Source organism: Engraulis encrasicolus, chromosome 3 (genome assembly GCF_034702125.1).
Source record: "Engraulis encrasicolus isolate BLACKSEA-1 chromosome 3, IST_EnEncr_1.0, whole genome shotgun sequence".
Lineage (NCBI taxonomy): Eukaryota > Metazoa > Chordata > Actinopteri > Clupeiformes > Engraulidae > Engraulis > Engraulis encrasicolus.
This window is the reverse complement of record NC_085859.1, coordinates 33,085,529-33,100,564: the sequence shown is the minus strand read 5'-3', so window position 1 is coordinate 33,100,564 and position 15,036 is coordinate 33,085,529.

Here is a 15,036-nt window from a genome sequence, read left to right as displayed (position 1 = left end):
TGATGGGTTGGAATGTCAGATATTAACAGGTTTATCCATGTACATGTACATGCGTCACTTTGCACTAACGGTCATAGAATAGACATCTTTGTTTGCAAAACCAACTCGGGTGCGTTTCTCGAAAGCGTAGTTGTTAGCCAGTTAGCAACTTTGGTAGTTGCCAATGGGAGGTTGCATTGCAAACAAAAAAAAGTAGCTAATGTAGTTAGCAACTATGGTTTCGAGAAATGCACCGCAGGTCTGACACAGACCCCAGACTCCATATTCATGAAAATGATCACGTTTGTGAACGTGCAGCATAAAGTTTGGAAATAAACTTCTAAAGTTACACACTGGCCTTGTAAGCATGTGGTCTGTTTACATGTTTCTCATGTCTTGTCTTTATGTTACTGAATGTCACCCTTCGCCTGTAACCCACTTTGATCAATTGCACACATGAGTATTTTTTGAGACACTGCACGTAGTCTTTGCACTTTTGTGTCTCGTCAGTCCATTGCATGGCCATACGATACCATAGCACTTACATAAACTGAAGACTGTTTGACATCTGTCTTGTCTTTACTCATTTGTTGCACACTATACCCTGCACAGCTCTTGCTGTGCATTTGTTTTTGAGGCCGTGTTTTGCTAGCTAGTGGATTGAAAGTTTAATGTGTAACATTTTTAGGTGTTCATTATGATTTTTTTTTTTTTTCCCATTCACAAACTACGGCCCGCTTCAGAGGTGGCATCGCTGTAATGATACCTTCACAATCTTTCTTGTTGCCAGATCACGCAAGGGACATGAGCGAGCAGGTTGTTTTAACGCTCTGTGGCACGTTGTGTCCATAAATATCAACAAACATCATCACCAATTACGTGTGTTCTTTTTGGTTTTGAACCCACGTTTTACATAAACCGCCATGGGTATCGTGTTGTCACTCCCCTAAAGAGTTTTTTCACATTGGACCTTTAAAAGACATTGTTTTGCTTCTCATCAAACATGCAAACTTGTTAATGTTAAATAAATAATGTTATTTCATTTAGAGCAATAATCCAGGTGCCAGACAAAAGCGGTAGACAACATGATGAAATGGTCTGCACACTGGGCTTGCCTGAGGAAGATCACACTGGTGAATCGAAACGTTGCCATTTGTATAAAGAAATAAAGTTTATCTTTTTGGAGCTCATTCCCAGTGTGCAGACCATTTCATCACAAGTAAATAATATTAATCAATCCCTCATATGCAGAAAGACATGCAAGCTCGTTGTGTTCAAAGTTTATTGTGACCCAAATGTCCCCTTAAAAGCAGGTCAGGCAGGTGTTGGTGTTGTGCCTTCCCATCCCTCATATGCAGAAAGACCAACTTGTTGCGTATGTTTTAAATGACCCAAATTTAATTTCACACTAAATGTCCCCTTCAAAGCAGACTGAGCAAGGAGGCCTTGTCTTGCCATGTCTGTCTCCCCTTAAAGCAGGGAGGCAGGCGCTGGGTGCCTCCCCATCCGTCCCTCTTTAGCAGAGAGACTTCCTGCAACCCCCCTCACCGGCCTGCAATAGCCTGGCCATTATGGCTCTGGCCTCCACCTGGAAGCACTTACCACTGCTGCCAAGGGGGCTCCTGTAACACTCTTTCTGTGTGCGTGTGTGTGCGTGTGCATTAGTGGGTGTATGCGTGTGCGTGTGAGCGCCTGTGCTCTGTGTCTGTGTTTGTCTGTGAGTCGTGAGGTTGTGTGTTGTGCCCCTAGATTGCCTGTTAGTGTGTGGCCATGTGGAGTTTATCGTCAGTTCAAACTTTGAACTGGGCATCCAAGCAGACATTACAGCAGCAGGAGGAGGAGGAGGAGGAACCCAAAGCAAGCACTCGCAACCCATACTGGCCCCAAGGTCACCCTGGACTGGAGGACCAAGAGACACGTATGGCCTTAGGCATACTGACCAAGACCAGCGCACAAAGCCCTGTAGCCATCGGCACAGTCAACACTGAAACTGCTGTCTGTAAATGCGACCTTGTGTGGGTGGTTGTTGTGGTCGTACCATGTGGACCCAGAGGGTATTCTTTAGTGCTGTGTGTGCAGCGTAGTCTGTCTCTAGGCTGTGCAGTGGACAAGACGAGTACATAGTGCTTTAATTCGGTATGTCAGTGTGGCTTGTAGGGCTGGATTGGTAATCTGTCATACAGTGCATTTCCCGGTGGGCTGAGCGTCCTCAGGGGCCGATGTTGTTGGGTGTTTCGGATTTTCTTAGGGACTGGCCTAGCCTGGGAACTCCCATACTGCCTTTAGTTCTACACAATCGTTTCGATCTGAAAGACAACTCACTTGTGATTAGGTCTGGTGTTAACCAGGCAAGCACTGGCCCACAGTTAGATGGAAAAGCATAAAAATGCCTGAGATTGTTTTTTGTCCCAGTGGTGACTTGTAGCTGTTGTAGTTCTCAACAAAAACTAATGCCCTGTGGACCTCATCTCAAGCCTCATAACACCCCTTCGGCCACCTCATATGAATGCCAACACCCTCCTTATCATCAAAAAATATGTTTGACAAATGGCCCCCAAGGGAAACTGAGCACCACCCGCTCTCAGCTGTATCGCCACAGCCGGTTTACATAAACATAAACCCTCTCTGGTATCCTTCTCAACACCCCCACAGGGATTCCTAACACCCCCTGGGGGGCTGTAGAGCCCCTGTTGAGAAACGCCAATGTAGTAGATAGTCTCTAACCCACTCTTAACAGACATGGCTACTTGACATGGCTACTCGCAACACACTGCCCATGTTGGAGGTAACACGTTCCAAAGTAACAACCATTACAGTCATTTCATTACTGTACAGTATTTAATCCCTTGCTGATTTTGTTGGTTTGCCCACTAATAAAGACATGATCAGTCTTTCATGTTAATGATAATATGTATTATAATATGGAGAGACAGAATATCAAAAAGAAAATCCAGAAATTAACTCTAAAGAATATATATTAATTGATTTATATTTCATTGAGGGAAATAAGTAATTGATCCCCTGCCAATCATTAAGAGTTCTGATCCCGCAGATCAAATGGCACTTCCAATCAACTTGTTATCTGAATTGAACAGACCTGTTAATAGTAACCTGCACAAAAGACACATTGAATCTGCAGAATCAGTCCATAGAATCAGTCAATCAATCAAACTAAACTCGCCAACATGGGACAGACCAAAAAGCTGTCAAAGGATGTCAGGGACAAGATTTTAGAACTCAATAAGGCTGAAATGGGCTCCTAGATATTAAGGAGCAAACTGTTGGTGCATTTCTTCGCAATTTTAGGACATACAAAATGATCATCAATCATCAATCTTAGGCCTGTCTGTGGTTCCATACAAGATTTGACCTTGTGGGAATTTAATAACCAGAAAAAAAGAGATAAAGCACCTTAAAACTGTATGGGAGGAGCTAGGAAATGATCTCAAGGCAGCTGGGACCTCAATCACTAAGAAAACTATTGGAAACACTTAATACCACAACGGATTAAAATCCTGCAGTGCATGCATGGTACCCCTGCTTCAGAAGGAACCTGTTCAGGCTCACCTGAAGTTTGCCAATGAACATCAAACTGTATTAGGATATGATTAGGAGGTGCTGGAATCAGATAACACCAAAATCAAACTGTTTGGCATTAACACAACTCGATGTGTTTGGAGGAAGAGAAATGCTGCCTAGAACAACAACTTCTCCAACATCATACATGAAAGTGGTAACATTGTGTTTTGAGGTTGTTTGTCTGACCAAGACACAGGACAACTTCACATTGTCAAAGAATGGATGAAGGGAGACATCTAAACGTACAATGCTGCATGCCAACCTCTTTCCCACCACCACTAGACTGAAGATGGGTCATGGATTGGTCTCCCAATATGATAATAATCCATAACATACAGCCCAAGCAACGAAAGAGTAGCTCAAGCAGAAGTGGCCTAGACAGTTTCCAAACATTAACCCTATAATAATCTTGTGAAGGGAACAGAAGCTCCCATTTGCCAAGCTACAGTCATACAACTTAAATGATTTAGAGATGATTTGCAAAGAAAAGTGGACAAATATCCTTTCTAATATATCCACAAACATTGTCATTAACTGAAAGAAACATCTGACCTCTGAATGAGGAAACAAGGGCTTTGCCACCAAGTATTTTGTCTTCTTTGACTAGAGGGGTCAAATACTTATTTTCCTCAATGGAATACAAATCAATTAAAATATATTCTTCAAAGTTATTTTCTGGATTTTCTTTTTGATATTCTGTCTCTCCATATCAGAATACATTTCATCATTAATATTATAGAATGATCATGTCTTTATTAGTGGGCAAACCAACAAAATCAGCAAGGGATCAAATACTTATTCTCCTCACTGTAGGAACATAACACATTACAGTTCCAATTTTGGTAACTTCATTACAGTTACTACAGATGACAATAGCACTCGCTAACACATTACCCTTTTGTGCACTGAAACCGACTAAATAAACCAGTATGAGAGTTACGCTCATTGTAGTTTTTCATCCCGCTACCAAGTACCCCAGATTGTGTGTGTGTGTCGGTGTCTGTGTGCGCGTGTGTGCATGTACACTACTTATGGGGTTTTTTGTGCCTCACAAATCTTATAGATCACAAAATGCCATAAAACATAATACTTCCTTTATCCTGCAGATTCATAAGCTGCATACAACAGCGCAATTTAATTCATTTGTTTGATATATTGTATACCTAGGCTATCTTGATATATTGCCCCAAGGAGTATTGCAGAAATTTGCATTCTGCAGTGCAGTGGAGAAGATGAGCAGTGAAAGGCGAATAGCTGGGCTGGACTGGGGCAATAAATCAGGCCGGGCATTTTCAGCCAAGACCGGTCCGCCAGGCATTGAGAGAGACAGTGAAGCCTGTGACCACATTTTTTACTCATCTATTATGAGCTATTTCGACCACAACAGCCAACATAAACATTTAAATCTGACTTGGAGAGGTCAACTGTGGCAGCAACTGTGACGGTGCATACTGTACACACCAATGGCGCGGACGTCCATAGTATGTCCACTTCCATAGTATGTCCATAGTATGTCCCGACCGGACATGTCCGCGTTGTTCCTTGAAAATAGAACTTGAGTCTATTTTCCTGCGCGAACGTCCGCGTTCAATGCGCGGCTCCCATTGAAAATGAATGGCTGCTGCCTGCGGATAGAATGTGGACGTTGACAGTGCAGTGTGAAAGGCAGCGAACCTATCGGACTCGCACTGCTCACAGAGTCGTTAAGGAAACGTGCCGTCTGTGTGTATGTACCTTGAGGACCCTGATACTGCAACATTGAGGGGGAGGGCCAGGACAAAATCATCAACAGTCCACCGGCCAATCCAACCATGGCGTATAGCACAAAAGGAACAGAGGTGGTGTGTTGAGTCAATACTTGAGGTACTTGTCAAGCAGTGGTGCATCGTTGTGTCGATATGATATACTTGTCAAGCTGAGCAACTAAGTCATAACACTACATTCACTACAGTTGCGCCCCCCATAGAGGTTACAGTTTGTGTTAAGGTTTAGGTTATGTTAACAGTCTATTGCCCCTTGGCCTCATCACAAGCCTCCCAACGCCCCCTTAGCCTCATCATAAGCCTGACAACACCCCCTAGTATTAAAAAATTAAGTAGACTATGCCCTTCAATGCCCTCTCAGCTGTGTCCTTCTCAACGCCCTCGTAGAGCTCCCCAACGCCCCCCTGGGGGGCTATACTGCCCCCGTTGAGAAAGACTAGTCTATTTGTAGCTCATCTGGACAAGGGGAGCACACCTCGACAGAAGGACCCTGGCTGCTGTGAGAAGAGTAGACCTACTTTCTTCTGGGGTGATTGGTGTTTGTGAAGTGACAGCTGCACATGGGAACAGCTGTTCCAACGCTGCTGACAAATGATATGCACTCTTTAGCCATGCTGATCCATATTTCCTGCGACAGAGTGCAATGTCAGCTGACAACGAAACCATGTTTCACAGTTTAATGCTCTTGTTCAAGTGTTTCTGTTTTTCTTTTTCCTCCTCTTCTTCTGTTAATGGCAGCAGATTAGTGCTTGTTGTGTGTGTGCGTGCTTGCGTGAGTGTGTGCGTGCGTGCCTGCATGCATGCGTGTGTGTGTGTGTGTGTGTGTGTTTGAAAAGGAAGGATGTGTCCATGTGTCCTGTTATGTGTAGAGCACCATGTCCCTCTTCAGTTGATAGGTGGCTTTACATGTTGGGCATTCTTGTCGGCTCTGTTATATTCTGTTCAGTGCTACTCATTCTCTGACTTGTATTCTAATTTTGAAGCCCTTTTGTCATTGTAATAATATGTCCATAACCAGTCACCGCAACAACAATAATAATACTATTACATAATATTACACAATAATAATAAAACAATTGGAGTACAATGTATTTAACCTCTGAAGAGCTTGGATATCTGTTGGACACCTTCTACTCGAACCTGCAGACCTTTAAAGCGAGTTGGATAAGGGGTTCACTTCACAGTACCACCGCACCGGGCTCATGTTGGAGGGAAATCCCCATTCCTGTCCTCCATTTCTGGCCAGGGAATATGAAAAGGAACTACCACAGGAATGAGGTTTTGCTAGAACGTTTAAGAGTTTATTTAATGATGTCTTCCCTGCCCTGCCACGGCCATGACTTTTCCACCACGCAGCCTGGTGCACTGGCGACATTAAGTCAAATCTCCATGCACAGCCTGCATCAATCAGTTCAGATGCTAGTAGAACGCAGACATTTGCTGAACAGCGAGAACATTTTTTAACACATTACATTACATTATTACATTACATTACATTGCATTTGGCAGACGCTTTATAACCAAAGCGACTTTCAAAAGAGGACATAATCAAGCCAACATCACAAGCAAATACAAAGTGCACAGGAGATATACAGAACAAGTGCAGTTGCAAAGAGGGGTTAGTTTTTTTTGTTTTGTTTTGTTTTTTTGTATAAAGAGTAAATAACGAGTACACACACACACACAAACACACACACTCAAACACACACACACACAAACTAAACTAAACTAAACATCATGTCAAGAGTCTGCCCTGGGGCAAGGCCAGCTCAAGCATTAGTCTATACTCTCGAAAGAGGAAGGTCTTTAGTTGTTTCTTGAAAGCTGCAAGAGATGTGCTTAGTCTTGCTGCCTCTGGGAGACCGTTCCACCACTTGGGTACCACAACGGAGAACAAACACGGCTTCAGTTGTTTTCTTTTTCAGTTATACAACAGCTACGTCCTAACCTGGCAGGGCCATTAACAGGAGGAGATAAACGGGTCATTTGTCCCGGCCCAGGGAGTACCCAGGACAAGCCCAAAATTGGAAGAGGAGGGAGAGGAGGGGCCTAGGGTTGGGTCCCCATTACATTATGGGTTTTTTGTTGCGATGGGGTCCCTTTAAGATGATTTCATCCCAAACTTGACATCAAACTTGTCAATGGGCCTGGCCTGTTCATATGTCATTAGTTATGAGGTATACTGTATAACTATAATCATTTGTTTAGACAGAACACTGTGGGTCACAAAACTGTTGTCTTTGTTAACAATCCCTGAACTGAACTAAATCTCTTAGCATACAGAGCACCAGTGACAGGGTCATCCCATTGTCCAGTAGGTCCCAGCGAGAACACGTTTTAAAAATGGAAGGTAATGACATCATAGCCTACCACTTGAGCTGTGTTCTGCTTATAGCTCCCCTTTTGTCTGTGCTGAGGAGGAGGAAGCCTACCTCACATCCCCCCCATGAAGCCCACTGTTTACTATTACTACACACAGATGTTTGTGCTCACCAGTGGCCAATAGCAGTCTTTGTTGGGTATAGGGCTTTAAAAATAAGAATGGGCCCTATTGTTTCTTTAGAGTGATGATACGTATAGGCTACAGTGGATTGGAAGCACCTCTTTCAGTGTTTCAAAGAACTGTGATGTTGAACGTTGTTTTTGTCTTTTCAAAGAATCATTTAATGGCAATAGTGGCATGGCATGATAAACCCATAGTGATCTGTCAAAACATTTTTAGAATCGTTCAAGCATCCTATATACAGTAGTTTTCACTCAGCGTGGATTCATTCTGAGATACTATGTGTGTAGCTACAAATCCCATCTTTCTTTTTTCTTTCTATCTATCTTTCTTTCTTTCTTTGTTCTGGACTCGTATGACTTTGTTTACACGTCCTTAACCCTCTACTGCAGGGGTCCCCAAACTTTTTTCTCTGGGGGCCACATTATCGTTCCTGACGGTGATCAGGGGACGGAATCAATCATGTGGGCTGTATACTAGGCGCCTGTTATAGCCATCATTTCTAGCACAAAATAGTTCATCATTACACATGCTTTGCAAAAGAAGTGAGTAGGCTACTTCACATGTTTTTCAATTTGAAATACTACAGGTATTCCTTTTAATTTCTAATAACCATGTAACAATGGCAAGGAAAGGTTAGAAAAATATGGTGATTGACAGTGTATGGGTGATACAATAGAAATGGTAGGCTTGTTTATATTACAGTGAGATGAGAAACTATGAAGACAAATTAAACTGTAGGAAGGAATGTTGATAAACAACATAAATAATTAAAAAATATATTTCATCATATTTTTTTCTGTGAGGATTTGGGCCAGTTCAAATGGTGAGGTGCAGCGAGGTGGAGGGCCGGTCAAACGGGCATGGCGGGCCGCATCCGGCCCCCGGGCCTCAGTTTGGGGACCCCTGTTCTACTGCATGAATTATTATATTTACAATGTAAAAAATGTTTCAGTGCTTTTTTAGTGTTAAAATTAGTTAAATAATAGATTTCCAAAACAATTTTTAAAAATATATTTTTAATTAAGATTTTAGCTTATGGTTGCCATATGGCAACTTCATGCAGTCGTGGAATCTTGTGTAAAATCAGGTTTTTCCTCAAAAAGAGAATTTTTCCTTGATACAACTCCAATATATTACTTTCCAAATGTTAAAACTCATTAAATTGCATAAATTAAAATATATATTTTTAGTATTTAGTGAAATTATTTTCGGTAAGATAGCAAAATATGGTCAACAATTCGGCCCATAGACATGTACATACATTTACAAAAAAGCTTCCGAAAAGGTTGTTTACACCTATTTGCAAACATGTACAATGCATTTTTACATTAAACATGTCTAAAATTACAAATATAAGTACAAATTATTCATTTGGCACAAGAATTATAAGAAATATCTGTAAAAATAGCCTCATACTACTCTAATTCTAAGTCATTCCAATGGGGTTGATTGGGGTGAATGGCCAAAATGTTGTTCCATAACTGCATGAAGTTGCCATATGGCAACCATAACATTTTACCATTTTACAAAAAAACCTTTGCATCTAAAGTTGTTTTGATGATGAAAAATAACAGTTTACATATTACAGATAGTGTTTTTATTTTTTTATAACAATATTTTGGTCTGAAATGTTGGTAATAGCTTGATTTATGGAGGCCTTGAGCGATGACCTCCACACACCAAAGTAGGTGATGTAAAAGGGCTTCCTGTGTTTATTTCTTAATCATGTGACTTGAAAAAGTTTTTTTGGTTTCAAAGTAAAAGGCTGTATTATCACAAATAAGTCTAAATAAATTGGTTATAGTGTACCATCTACTAGAAAAACTGGAAAAAGTTAACGGTTGCCATATGGCAACCCTATGCAGTAGAGGGTTAAGCAAGATGAATGACTTGTCTGTTGGTTTGGACAGGAGACAAATTCGACATGTACGGTCTACTTCACTCCTGTCAGAAGCATGGCTCTGTTTCAGTTTTGTTGGAAAAGGAAAAAAAAACACAAAAATCGTCACCTGCAACAACATGTTTGTTTGGTATTTCAGCAGTGAGTCAGTGTCTGTAACACGCTAACAAGATTGACATAACTGCACCTCCACCTCAACTACAACACCTCGCACAGATAAGAGCAGTGAGGCGAGTGCGTGACACGCTGTTGTAGACAGTAGCTTGAGGTGTTGTGGTGGAGGTGTTTATCTGGTGTTGTGGTGGGTTGTTTTGGTAACAGACTGGGAATCTGGGGTGCATTTCTGGAAAGCGTAGTTGTTAGCAGTTAGCAACTTCGGTAGTTGCCAATGGGAAATTGCATTGCAACCAACAAAGTAGCATAACAAAGTAGCGTAACATAGTTAGCAACTACGCTTTCCAGAAATGCACCCCTGGTGCCTCGGGCCACACACAGGTGTGGAGGTCTCTCCCCCTGGCAATCAGTTGGTCGGAGAACAGTGAATAGGGAACAGGGGTGCGTGAATCCAGTGCTGGACCAATTGTACACAGGGCCCCAGGGAAGGACGATAATAGGGGCCCCTATACAACCAGCCAAGGGCGCAATAGTGCTCCCACCACCACCAATACAAGAGGGCCCTATGGCAAATGCCCTGCTTGCCTCCCTTATAGCTCTACCCCTATGTGTATCTAGCAGGTATCCAGCGACATAGCACCAAATTCTGGGCCCCGAGACCAGCGCTATTGGATCCCTTCTGCCCCATTTATATGATATTGATACATAAAAAAATAACCCTGACTTCCTGTGGGCCCCCCAGTTCGTGGGGCCCTGGTGAATAATAATTTCATGTTTTGGAGCGATGTAGTCTTGTATTTTTGGAGCTTTGATCCATTTAGGCATTTCTTTGTAATGAGGAATGTGTGATTGCCGGTGCATATCCATGTCAAAAGTAAACGTTTGGAACTAGTTCAGCAGGCATTTTATTTCCAAAATATGATTCCACTAATGTGAAGTGACAGTTCATACACATACCTGGTTGCCAAAGCCTTGCCCAAGGAATGCTGTCATTATGGGCGGCTGGGCAGGGGCGCTGACAGCTTTGGCCGGTCCCAGACAAAGTCATCTGAAAGGTCCCCCCGCCCCATAGATACAATGTAATGAGAACCCGATTCTGTGGCACGTATCTCCCTGGGCCCCGGGACAACTGTCCCCTTTGTGTGTGTGTGTCGTGTCCCCCCCAACACCCCCCCCCCCCCCCCCCCCCCCCAACCCCCCCCCCCCCCCCCACCCCCCCCCCCCCCCCTGTCATTATGGGCGGCTGGGTGTTCGGCAATCTAAGCAGCGTCACCCACTCACCTAATTTCACTTCCTCAGAAATAATAAATGATCGAAATGTGCCAGTGTTGCTTTCCTATAATCAGAACCACCTGGACCCAGGACTGCCCGCATGGTCTGGTCTGATCTGGTGTGTGTGTGTGTGTGTGTGTGTGTGTGCGTGCTTGCGCGCGCGTGCGCGTGCGCGTGTGCGTGTGTGTGTGTGTGTGTTTTTTTAGTCTGTGGAAGACCCTGTGGTAGGGGGTATGGAGAGTCAGACTTCCATTTCTGTGTGTGTGTGTGTGTGTGTGTGTGTGTGTGTGTGTGTGTGTGTGTGTGTGTGTGCGTGCGTGCGTGCGTGCGTGCGTGTGTGCGTGCGTGCGTGTATGTGTTTAGTCTGGGTTGTGGAAGACCATGTAGTAGGTTATGGAGAGATGGACTTTCATGTGTGTTTGTGTATGTGTGTGTGTGTGTGTGTGTCTGTCTGTGTGTCTCTCTGTATGTGTGGAGAGATGGACTTCTATGTGTTTCTATGAGGACTGGGGTAATGATTGGGGCAGGGTGAGGCTCAATCAGGCAAAATTTGCTTCATTTTTTGAACTCAAGGGATCCAGAGGGTTGCTGGCCAGCGTGTGAGTCATGTTCTGTTGAGTCTGTTATATTGACAGAGCGAACGAAGGGGGGATTTCACTGCACATTAGCAATGGAGCACAGAAAATGTTACTATTCATAATGAATGTTTAATTCAACACATCAACATTCATTCATTTATTTCATTTAACATCAATTTAACACGTAGAGAGTCCGATGTAACACTCATAGTGTTATTATTTCTCTTTAAGTGTTAAATTACCTCTGTAACATTTACTGCAAGTGGAAAGCTGCCCAGTCATCCATCCCAGGCCTTTCTCTCGGTGTGTGTTTGATGTCTCATTTGTGGATTTTGTATAATTGCAAGTGGTGTTGTGCAAGCAAAGCCCTCAGCCCCACGTTTGATGTGGGAGTAAACAAAAGAAGGCCTCGACAATAACACAGATGCTCATGGGGAGGCTGTGTGGCGTAATACAGAAAATGAAAACAACTTCATGCAAATTGCACTCTGGGTAGATTTTCGCAACAGCCAAAACGCCAGGGCTAGGTTTTTATACATGTCCGGGCGGGCAGCAGCTCCTACAGGGACAGCGAGGTGGGGAATCCCAAAGAATGCAAAAAGAATTTCCCATCAAAACCCAAACGAGGGGGCAACGAAGCCTATGAAATGCTAGACACCAGTCTAAACCACTAAAATAAACAGTCCTTGAAAGGCTTGTGTTGCCTAACACAACGTGCCTTCATTAGTAGAGGAGGGGGAGGCACCGAGATTATTGTAAGCCTGTGTCTTTATGTTTTCATGGGGAGAATATCTCTGAAATAATAAGCAGTGTTTGCACTAATGTCATTACAATGTACATCCCCCCCAATTCACTCAGCCACTTTCATCAGCCATCCCACTGCAGTAAATTCATCGGGGTTGCTTAGATGGGAGATGGTTAGATACACCAGTAACTGGAAAAGGAAACTAAGTCTGCTTTGTTGCGTCTGCTTAAATGAGACATTAACACAAACAGCTCAAATGGCAGTCTGAAAAAAATCTGGGGGTCCCTGTTGTTTATGTCTCTATGCCTTGTGTTTAAATGCGCTGAGGAGTGCCACAGATGTGGTGGCTCTTGCCGTCATTAGCATCTATGGGGATCTCATCTCAGTCATGGTTGCCAACTGATGGGGCTTCTCTTTAAGGCTACATGCAAGGCCGGATTGATGCAGAGGCTAGATATGGCTGCAGCCTAGGGGGCCCTAGCTGCCAGGGGGGGCCCAGTTGGCCAAAGGGGGAAAAATAATATAATAATTGGAGAAATGTATCAAGATGCAGGATTGATCACTGCCGTGTCAGGTTGAGATTTTAAACCTTATTAATACCCCTCTTGTTTTGGAATTGTGACACTGTCAATGTAATTTTGTTATGAACTTTGCCTTCCATGGGGGCCTGCACCAATCTGTAGTCTAGGGGCCCCAGGCCTTCTTAATCCGGCCCTGGCTACATGGCTTCACCCTCTTTGTCCTAACATGTAGAGAGTAGTACCAATATGAGTGTTAAATCATACTCTCTAAGTGTTGATTTAATGTGTTAAATCAACACTGCATTTTTTCCCTGTGCTCATGTGAAATAATGGACTCTACAGTAAAGGGCCTTTAAAGCATGAAAAACCCCATCTGTGATCTCAACAAGCCAAACCACTTGCAGTGACCTCACCATGAACAAATCCATAAACAGACTAATGGGCGTGTATCAAATTTGTTTGCACGGTATTTCTCCCAAAGAGATTTTTTGCAGTTCTTTCACAGTACACCAACAAAAGGGCACTATGTATTTCAGACTTATACAGATGACCACTCTCTGAGCTTTGAGCAAATCTGCTTTATCCTTTAATTATTTACTTTGGAACAATGCCTTTAAAATGTAATGTATTACAAAGCGGCAAAAATAACTTAAAAATGATAATTGGAGAGGGAAAGCCTATTATTTTGTTTTATTGTGACCAGTGACCACATCACTAAGAATTAAAAACGCAAGACTTAGGCTACAAAATGTTGAGTTGTGTTGAGACCTCTTGAATACTTTCATTAACATCCATTTGACTGAGGAACAATGTCAGAAGAAGGGGCAATGTGAGACCCAAAGGAATGTGTGTATTAACTCTGTACTGAGGAAAAGCACTTAGTTTACAATCCCTGGGGGTGAAAAAATGTAAGACGTGATTAGATACCGGTAAGTTACAGTCTCAACATGCTGCAGTGGGGCCACTGACAGCTTTTGTCAGGCCCAGGTCAAAGTCATCTCAAACCCCCAATCCAATACACACAATGTAATGAAAACCAAATTCAGGGCCCCCTCTGCCCAGGCCCATGACACTGACCCCTTTGTCCCTTCCTTGTCGGCTTCGGTGTGCCACAGCATAGTGATTTTACATAGTGAGCCAAATGGAATGAGTTCAAACCACGTTGCTGTTTGATGCTTCTGGTGTAGATCCATCCAGAGGTGGTTTTTACCAATATGCAGGCTGGGAAATTGCCAAGGGCCAATCCAAAAAGTCAGGAAATGCATGCAAATCAGTGGCACAGGTGCTGGACCAAACAAAAGATCACTGAAAGTAAAATATAGGTCAGCAACACTGTTCAATGCTCCCAGACAAACTTTAATGGCACAACGTTTCGGACTCTCACTCTCAGTGCCCTCATCACAGTGAAACAAGTTGCACACAGTTGCATTGTGATGAGGGACTGAAAGTCCGACATGTTGTGCCATTAAACTTAGTCTGGGAGCATCGAACAGTATATTTTCCTTTCAATTGCCTAGGGCCCCATCAAATCTGCCCCACAAAAAGTATCTCTGCGACGATAAATACCACAAAAAGTAATTGAAAAAGGCCCCATGCTTAGTTTCGCCTAGGGCCCCAAATGGGTAGAACCACTGCTGCCAATAATAGCCCTAGTGATGTTTTATTAGTCTATTATGACATCCCATAACTAACAGAGATAAACTGGTGCCTAGGGCTGTGTAAGGCCTTCTTATGTTATGACAGTAAAATATCAGAAAAAAATCATCAGGAAAATAATGGATAGACCTAATACTTCAATAATGGATGGAACACACCAGGTCCTCTTTAAAGTAGGCTATTACAGCATGCATAATTCCATAGATAATTTACTTTGCTCTGAGTGGAAAACTGGATTGCCGCAAGTCAAAAAATACATCAACCATTATCCGTGATTTTGCATGGGCCTCGGAACTAACCAAACCCCTCCCTCTGACTTTTCATTGGACACAAGGCTCACGAGCACAATAGACACGCCTTCACTGTTTCCCCCCCTTGTGCGCGAGTGTACTACGTGCATTCTCGCTGATCTGTGGTCAGTTT